This window comes from Siphateles boraxobius, unplaced genomic scaffold, assembly GCF_051911475.1.
Source record: "Siphateles boraxobius isolate OS27281-9 unplaced genomic scaffold, OSU_SipBor_1 66, whole genome shotgun sequence".
Taxonomy (NCBI): Eukaryota; Metazoa; Chordata; class Actinopteri; order Cypriniformes; family Leuciscidae; genus Siphateles; species Siphateles boraxobius.
In genome coordinates this window covers 29,586,586-29,596,747 of record NW_027509193.1, presented here as the reverse complement: position 1 = coordinate 29,596,747, position 10,162 = coordinate 29,586,586, and positions in this window count along the sequence as shown.

The following is a 10,162-nucleotide window of genomic DNA, read 5'->3' as shown; positions in this document are numbered from 1 at the left end:
TTTAGATATTTTAGTAGCACCAAAACTTCAGAACATGTCCATGTTTGGTGTGTGTTTAAATGGGCCAGTGCCACTCATTTGAACACTTTCCTTTTCAAACTATTGAAAAGGGAATTTATTGCATTTATCTCCAGCAGTTAACCTACTATTTGTTGGTTTGCAATTGACACATACAAGATATCTTGCCCTGCAGAGTCCTGCAGTGATCTCTCACAGTGATTTGGGGAAATGCACATTCGATTAGCTGAAACTTTGTGCTAAAGTTAACAATACTGAAACATACAAGTACATAAAAAAACAGGCTTTGTAACGGTATGTTATTGTCTGTATGCGAATTGACAAACATGATTTATTCAAACATAACAAACCCTAAAATTAGAAACAACCCATGTGTTTGATCCATGGGACGATCTATGTTTCTGATCATGGGAGGTGTGACAGAAACAGTTAGACTGACTTAAATAGGACATCTTTCCTTTGAGACATCTGAGTTGTCTTTTTGTTTTTCATCTACTTTCAACTATTACCCATATTGGTTGTGTGATTTGAACTAAATCCAAACTACAGTAATAGAATAAAACAGACACCAAACTTCTAGAGTAATAAATGAAGGTTGTGATTTAGGACAGGCCAGACTTGCCCTCGGACTTTCTGTACAGTTCTCTTCATTCTTTAACAGCAGGTAACTTATCCCCTTAGACATCAGAACATCTCCTGCTCCATGTGTCTCAGAAAATGGATGGTCTGGTGACAGACTCTCAACATGAGGGTGCGATAATGCAATACGATGTCTCCTGATATGCTGTTTTCACATAAATGGGCAAAGACCATTTATTTACTATAGAGGATGACAACAATCTGTGTTACCAATCCATTTATGATTAGGCTAAAAATCTTAGTTTCAAAATCTGCATGAGGAGAGGAATAATACAGTTTTTTGTTGTTTATATTAACTTGCATTAGTAGTTCAACCAATTACATAATATAATTGATATTCATTTTAATTTTAAGTTAATATTTTTTTTAAATAAGTCTTTTATGTTCAATTCAATTCAATTCAATTCAAATTTATTTGTATAGCGCTTTTCACAATACACATTGTCTCAAAGCAGCTTTACAGAAATTGCATTTCGGAAATGTACATAGAAAAATACAGTTAGTTAATCAAGTATTAATTTATGGCATAACATATCGCCGGCTTTGAGTCGTCTCTTCACAGGCGTCGAGTCGTCTCTTCACAGGCGTTGGGGCATCTGAAGTCTCCGTGAGAGGCTGGATACAAACTGGAGCTGACGAACGCTATTTACCTCGGGACTAGCGTCCTGAGATAACAGCAGAAAGGCAGATGGGAAATAATTAGCATAGCTGATGTTCATAATGTTAATGCATTCGAACTGATTCAGCAGTATCAAAGGTTAAGCATTAAGTGAATGCTTGGTTAAAGAGATGCGTCTTTAATCTAGTTTTAAACTGGGACAGCGAGTCTGAGTCTCGTACAATATCAGGAAGGCTATTCCAGAGTTTAGGAGCTAAATGCGAGAACGCCCTCCCTCCTTTAGTGGACTTAGATATCCTAGGAATGACCAGAAGCCTCGAATTTAGTGATCTTAAAGAGCGCGATGGATTGTATGGCGATAGAAGGTCTGTTAAATACACAGGAGCTAAACCATTTAGGGCTTTATAGGTCAGTAGGAATACTTTGTAATTGATACGTAACTTAATAGGTAACCAGTGTAGAGATGATAAAATAGGTGTTATATGATCATATTTTCTTGATCTAGTAAGAACTCTAGCAGCTGCATTTTGCACTAACTGTAGCTTGTTGATTGAGGATGCAGGACAGCCAGCTAATAAAGCATTACAGTAATCTAGTCTCGAGGTCATGAATGCATGAACTAACTTTTCTGCATCAGAAACAGATAGCATGTTGCGTAGCTTAGCAATGTTTCTAAGGTGGAAAAAGGCTGTTCTTGTAATATATGAAATATGATTTTCGAAAGTCAAGTTGCGGTCTAGTATAACACCCAGGTCTTTTACTGTAGTGGATAAAGTAACAGGACATCCTTCTAAATTAAAGTTGTATTGTAAGGGATTTTGTGGGTAGTTTTTTGGACCAATAAGTAGTACCTCCGTTTTATCTGAATTTAATAGCAGGAAATTACACGTCATCCAGCATTTTATATCATTTAGACACTCTGTCAATTTAGATAAGTTAGTGTTTTCATCTGGTCGTGATGAGATATATAATTGAGTGTCATCAGCATAACAGTGGAAATTAATTCCATGTTTTCTTATAATATTACCAAGTGGCAGCATATATATTGAGAATAGCAGAGGGCCTAACACCGATCCTTGCGGCACTCCATAGTCTACTGACGTTATCTTTGATTTTTCCCCATTTAGACAGACAAAATGGTAACGGTCTGATAAGTAAGATCTAAACCAGCTTAATGCCTGTCCCTGAACACCAGTGTAGTTTTGTAGTCGATCCAGGAGTATTTTATGATCGATAGTGTCGAACGCAGCGCTTAGATCGAGTAGAACTAGTATTGAGATACAGCCTTGGTCAGAAGCTAAAAGTAAATCATTTGTAATTTTAACTAGCGCAGTTTCTGTGCTATGATGCGGTCTGAATCCCGACTGGAATTTTTCATAGATATCATTTTCTTGTAAGAAAGAGCACAATTGAGCGGACACAATTTTTTCTAGTATTTTAGACATAAATGGAAGATTTGAGATGGGTCTGTAATTTGCTAAGTTATTTGGATCTAATTGCGGTTTCTTAATGAGAGGTTTTATTACTGCCAGCTTGAATATTTTTGGAACATGACCTAAAAATAAAGACGAGTTAATAATATTAAGAAGAGGCTCTTCGACTACAGGTAACACTTCTTTCAGTAGTTTAGTGGGTATTGGATCTAATAAACATGTTGTTGGTTTCGATGCAATGATAAGTTTATTTAGCTCTTCCTGTCCTATAGTTGTAAAGCGGTGTAGTTGTTCTAGAGGGGCCATAATTGAGGCTGAATCATAAGACATCATAGAGGATTGTATATTTACAATTGTGTTTCGGATGCTTTCTATTTTCTCATTGAAGTAATTCATAAAATCATTACTACTATATTGTAATGGAATATTTTGCTCTGGTGATGTTTGTTTATTTGTTAGTCTAGCCACGGTGTTGAATAAAAACCTTGGATTATTTTGGTTATTTTCTATTAGTTTGCGGAGATGCTCAGCCCTTGCTGCTTTTAGAGCCTTTTTATAACGTGACATACTGTCTTTCCACGCGATTCTAAAGACCTCTAAATTAGTTTGTTTCCATTTACGCTCTAAGTTACGAGTTTCTCTCTTGATTGCATGCGTAGCACTGTTGTACCATGGTGCTTTAGTTTTCTCTCTTACCTTTTTTAATCTAATTGGTGCAACAATATCTAGTGTACTATAGAACATGGTGCTCAAACTGCTAGTCATTTCCTCTAGTTCATCTGTTTGTTTGGGTGCACTGCGCAGCTGAGATAGATCAGGTAAGCTATTTGAGAATCTATCTATAGTGGTTGGAAGGATTGTTCTGCCTGGTCGATAACGTGGCGCAACGTGACAAATTTCAGCAGTACGTATTATACAAGTTACCATGTAATGATCAGTGAGATCATCACTTTGCGGTATAATATTTATATCAGTTGGATTGGTTCCATATGATATAATTAAATCTAGTGTATGATTTAGACGATGAGTGGGACCACTGACGTTTTGCGTGACCCCAAAGGAGTTTAATAAATCTGTAAACGCAGTCCCTAACGCATCATTTGTATTATCTACGTGTATGTTAAAGTCTCCAACAATTATTGCTTTATCGACATTGACCAATAGATCTGAGAGAAAGTATGCAAACTCTTTTAGGAAATCAGCATAGGGCCCTGGAGGTCTATATAGGGTAGCCAAGGCTAGAGATAATATGGATTTGTTTCTTGCATCTAAGAGCGTAACATTTAGCACAAGTACTTCAAACGAATTAAACCTGTGACCTGTTTTCTGAGTAACATTAAGAATATCTCTATAGATTGTTGCAACACCGCCGCCACGACAGATCAGACGGGGCTCATGCTTATAACAGTATCCTGGTGGAGTGGACTCATTTAGACCGAAATAATCATTTGGTTTAAGCCAGGTTTCAGTAAGGCAAAGTACATCGAAACTATTATCTGTGACCATTTCATTTACAATAACCGCCTTAGGTGTGAGCGATCTAATGTTTAGAAGACCTAGCTTTAGAAATTGTTTTTGTTCACTGATATTTAGATTTTCTGGTTTAATTACAATAAGATTTTTGCTAGATCCTACACTAGATTTATTGTTTGGCCTCACTAAGCGAGGAATAGACACAGTTTCTATATAATGTTCTACACTACTTATATCAATTAAGTTGGGACAGCAAAGACTGTGATTTGGACTTTGACTTACTAGTCATATGGTGTGTAACGTCTTGGAGATGTTGTCCGACAGAACAGCCGCTCCGATTCTGCTGGGGTGCAGGCCATCAGCACGGTAGAGCCTAGGTCGCTCCCAGAACAGATTCCAATTATTTACAAAGAGCAGTTTCTGTTCATTACACCATGACATTAACCATTCATTAACCATTCATTTAGAGCAAATAATCTACTGAACCTTTCTTGTCCTAGTCGGTACGTGGGAAGCGGTCCAGACACGATGATCGTTGCTTCAGGCGATGTGCTGCGAACCGTCTCGATCAGGCTTCTGTAGTCCTTCTTCAGAACCTCCGTCTGCCGCAGCCTGATGTCGTTCGTCCCCGCGTGTAGGACCACAGCTCCGACGCGCTCGTCACCGTTCAGGATCTCGGGAATCTGTGCAGCGACATCAAGAACACGAGCACCAGGAAAGCAGTGAGTGCGCACCTTACGCTTACCTGAGGTAGCACGGACATGACGGACCATGGAAGTGCCGATGATCACGGCGGCGTCACGTTCCGGCTCGCGAAGAGGGGAGAAGCGGTTCCGGGTGGAGATCTCGAAGACCGGGAGGGGGGGGGAAGTCCTTGGTCTGGTCCTGGCTCGTGTCTTCCGCTGTGGGATCACCCAGGGTCCGTGGTGTTGCCTCGGTGCCGGAGTGAATGAAGGCAGAGATGATCGCGTCCTCCTGGGCAGAGAAACGCACGGAGTAGACGAAGTCGGAGTCAAAAAGTTACTAACCACTGACTTGTGAGCATCGGCGCGTGATGTTTCAAGCGTTGATCGCCGATCTCGCAGCTCGGCTTGCTTCACCAGCAGAACGCGGATCTGTTTCTCCACCGACTCCAGCTCCAATCGTACCGAAACCAGCTCGAATGTGTCCTCACCTGCACTCAAAGGTAACGTTAGACACACATCCGATATGTTCGCCATTATAACAGATGAACAGTAAATTAGTAGTGATACTACCAATATCACTACTAATTTAGGACTGAAATGATGGATATAACACGTATCCTTTCAGTCAAACGGGTGTAAAATGAGAGGGTCGATAGGCGCGAGGCCACGCGTGAAATGCTAGCGGGCTAAAGGCTAGTAGCCGAGATTCGGAAAGTTGGATCTAAGTAGCGATATCAAAGCAATCCGATTGTTTTTTATAAGGAATAGTGTCGAGGATAAGTTCACATGATATAAAAATAGAAAGGCTGCATGTTCACAAGGCTGCATTTATTTGATAAAAAATTATTGTGAGATATTATTGCAATTTAAAATATCTGTTTCTATTTGAATCTATTTTAAAATGTAATTTCTTCATGTCATGCAAAGCTGAACTTCTCTCTAAGCTGTAATAGGACATCTGTCATAATTTTATCATATGTCTCTCACTGTTTAAATGGCCTCCAGTCATACCTTTAACAAGACATCTGAAATGTGTCTGCTTTTGTCACCATTTATCTTCTAAAAAACCTTGAACAACTCTGAAGTGTTTTTCCATGGTCAGATAGCGTCCAGTTGGGTATAGTGTCATCTTGATGGTGATGGTGGACCGGCCCAGTTCCTCTTAAAGCCCTGAGGACAAGGCACCGGTCCCGCTAGCAGATGGGTGGGTGGAAGCACAAACTGCTACTCCTTTATTAAATGAAATATGAATTCATTTGGAGGCCATTGGTCATGTTTTGCTAGGTTTGCATTTACTCTGGAGACTTTTTGAAAGGGCTTTTTTTCGCACTCTCAGGATTTCCTTAAATTTTTCACACATGCAGCTCATGGTATTTATAAAGTGGATCATGGAACTAATTGATTGTGGCATTATTCCACGTAAAGTTGGAAGTCATGACTGAGTTAGTTTGCCACTTTACCACCAACAGATATTAATTGCCGTCGAAAGGAAAATTTTATGGGTGATTCTTTTTAAATGTAACAGTTTATTTAAACTCTAGACAAATTATATATTATTGTTTTTATGCCCTGTCTGATATAGTAAGATATGGTGAAAATTTGGATCTCATACCTGAGGAGGAAAGAAAATCAGAAGCCCAAACTGAGCAAAAGTATGCAAATTGGTGCAGTTTCTGACATTCATATGGCCAAATAATACGGTTTTGATTGCTTCTAATGTAAATCAGTGAGATCTTTATAACAGTATAACTTACATAAAATGCATATTATGTTGTTACTCTAAGACTCCCAATAATATTTCTTATTAAGATGACATTTAAATGCTTAGTTTTATAATCAGAGTTTCCATTGTCGGGGGCAAGAAATATATAATGGAATGCAATACAATGATGATTCAGAGATACAAATAAATGTTCCTAGAAAGATTGATGGATTTGATACATAATATTAACAGGATTTTTCTAAAAAGTGATGTCTGCATAATCAAGTAAACCTAAGTTGCTTTAGTCCAGTAAGTGTTCATCTTGAAATATTACTAATATAAAAGTTACTCTTTCGTTTATTTTATACAAATCAGCAATGATTTCAATGCAAAAATACACATGTATCATGCCCTGAAGGTGGACATTTTTACAATTATACTAAAAGGCCCTTTACTTGATAAAAAAGTATAAACTATCAATCAGACAACATAGTCATGTAGTAGATTGTGTACAACAGGTTAATTAGCAAAGTTTTGATCATTTTGTTAAAAAAAGTTGTAGGCCTACAAAATTTTTTTTACATTTGCATTTCAAATATGATACAGTAGGCTTTATCGTGTTAATATATTTTGTCAACACAATTATTTTCCCAAAAATTTTACTCTTTTCTTTAATCAGTTCATGGTGGATACCATGAAGATCACCAAGTCAGACTGTATAAGTATGGTTTACGAATGATGATTTACATTGATATGCAGTATGTAAGAGTATATACTGAGCACTGAGGCTTTTGCTGTCATGGCTAAAAAAGGCTGAATGAATATCATTATGTAGTACAGTATGTTATCATTAACATCAGATAATCTTTTCCTGTGAGTGCTTGGAGGTGAACAACTTTAACAGCTTTTGCGAGACAGTAATGTATTCTGGGCCATAACAAATGCTACATGTGAACGGGCATTTCCTTTTCCTTCTATATCTCTCCCCTGTTGCATCAATTGGTAGTTTGTCCTAGCCATCACACAGGGTCTCTCAGTCAAGAGTGGTGATAAGGGTCGTCATTGTATGTCAGGTCTACTGACTTCCAATCATGCAGAAATATGGTTCACGTGCTACAGATGGACAAAGCAATAGCAAACTACAAATAAAACTGACACCAGGTGACCAAAGGTCATTTAATAACATCCATTGATAACTCTGCTTTATGTGTCTGTGTGTGTGCAGGTGAATGATTATAATTATGATAATTTGTCTGCTTTATGTGTCAGTGTGTGTGGGTGAATGTGTATGGCAATTATTCATAATTATACATGACTGCCACAAGGTTGTTTCTGGCATTTAAGGTTATTTCATGGTTCTGTTCACATCTTGAGTCATGGGTTGTGGTTTTTGCTGGCGTCTCATTGTGGTAACCTTGCAAGCTTAAGCTCCTGGGATGGAAAGCAAGGGCCGTGTAAGAGCGAAAACATTGATTTTTGGTGGAGCAATGCTCTGATCTAAATGTTTATTTTAAAAACACAACAGTTAGTTGTCTGATTGGCCACATCAACTTTTTTTAATAGAACTGTTGTATATAAGCAACATCACTTTTGTTCTTGTAATATTGCTTATACAGAGTATACAGAATAAGTAACACTGTCCATCTGTGACCTATCAGGTCGAAAATACTCTCTGGCATATTGAAATAAGAAAGTAATCAACAGTTAATGGAGTCATGTAGAGACCTAAGCAGATGAAGGGTTACTGTAGCATTTCTAAAGGGCCATTTAATTGATTAACACTCCAGAATTACAGCGAACTGGAATCATCCTACGACGTGACTCGCTTATTCAAAGCATGAGCTCTCAAAAAAGTTATTCTGTTGAGGTCTTTCAGTACATTCAAGACAACGTACAGACAACCACGTCATCAAAATGATCCCCTTTCACACGGATCCGTGAAAACGACTAAAAACGCTGTATCATCCATGCCAGGCCAGTAGGTGGCGACGTAACTTTGTAAAGAAATTCAAAGTGCCTATAGACTGAACTCGTAATATACATATGCATGACGTCACTGTTTTCACAAGTTCACATTTTTGTAGTTTACACGGAAATTATAATTTGAATTCCATTTTTAAAAGTCAAGTCATGTCACCTTCATTTATATAGCGCTTTTAACAATATAGATAATTTCAAAGCAACTTTACAGTGATAATAGGAAATGAAAGTAACATAGATTGTTTTGGCTTTACAGCAGCTCTAGAATAAGGTTATTGTCCAGATAAAGTTAGTTTTGATTGATTCACTTCCGTCACAACGATCATTAGTTATTAACTTAGGGGCCGCTAACACGACACCGTTCTAACAGAAAACCCTTAAGGCGATCCGGCCGCTCATTTGCACAAAACAGTGCCTCGTGACTCGAAAACGCAAACCATGAAATAGGTTCCAAGGTACACGCCTTGAAAAATTTAAAATACAGACTTTTTTATCGCTTCTGCGTAGCCACGTGAACCGGAATTATCCCGACAACATTTTATCTGTACAGACGTAAAGGGAAGGAGGCATTCACAGGGGAGAGACTAGTTGACACTTCAGGACTGCGTTGTCGTCATGTCCAGGCGCAGGTCCTTCATCAGATCCGGATACGACCTGGATCCGGCGGACTGCGGTAAACCTCGGGATAAACAGAGAGACTAATATTAGCGTAGACGTAATCCTTCCTATGATGTAACAAGTACATCAGGATTTATAGGAAGTGTTCCCTTGTATATGATGTGTAATAGGGAGCCAATGCAGTGTTGACAGAACCGGGCTAATGTGGTCATACTTCCTGGTCTGGTAAGAACTAGTAGTTTGTTTATTAAGCATGCAGGGCAAACACCCATAATAGCATTACAATAATCTAGCCTTGATGTTTTGAACGCATTAACTAACTGTTCAGCATTTGTCATTGATTGCATATGACGTAATTTAGATTTTGTTAAGATGGAAAAATGCAGTTTTACAGATACTAGACACATGACTTTCAAATGAAAGATTGGTATCAAAGAGCACACCCAGGTTCCTAATCGACAACGAAGAATTGACAGAGTAGCCATCAACTGTTAGACAGTATTCTAGGTTAGTACGTGAGGAAGTTCTTTTGTCCAATAAATAGAATCTCTGTTTTTTTTCAGAATTAAGTTGTAGGAAATGACTAGTTATTCGGTTTTTTATATCAGCTATGCATTCTAATTCTAATCAAACCATGCTAATGCAATTCCACTAATGTCAAAATAATTTTAGAGTCTATTTAAAAGAATGCTGTGGTCAATAGTATCAAATTCAGCACTTAGATCGAGTAACACTAATAGAGAGATACAACCACGATCGGATGATAAGAGCAAATCATTTGTGACTCTGATGTGAGCTGTCTTAATACTATGGTTTTGTCTAAATCCTGACTAAAAAAACGTCGCAGATACCATTTCTTTCTAAGAAGGAACATAGTTGTGAGGATTTAAAAGTTTTTGGTACGTATCCTAATGACAAAGATGAATTAATGATATTAAGAAGAGGATCTATGACCTCTGGAAGCATCTCTTTCAATAGCTTAGTCGGTATAGGG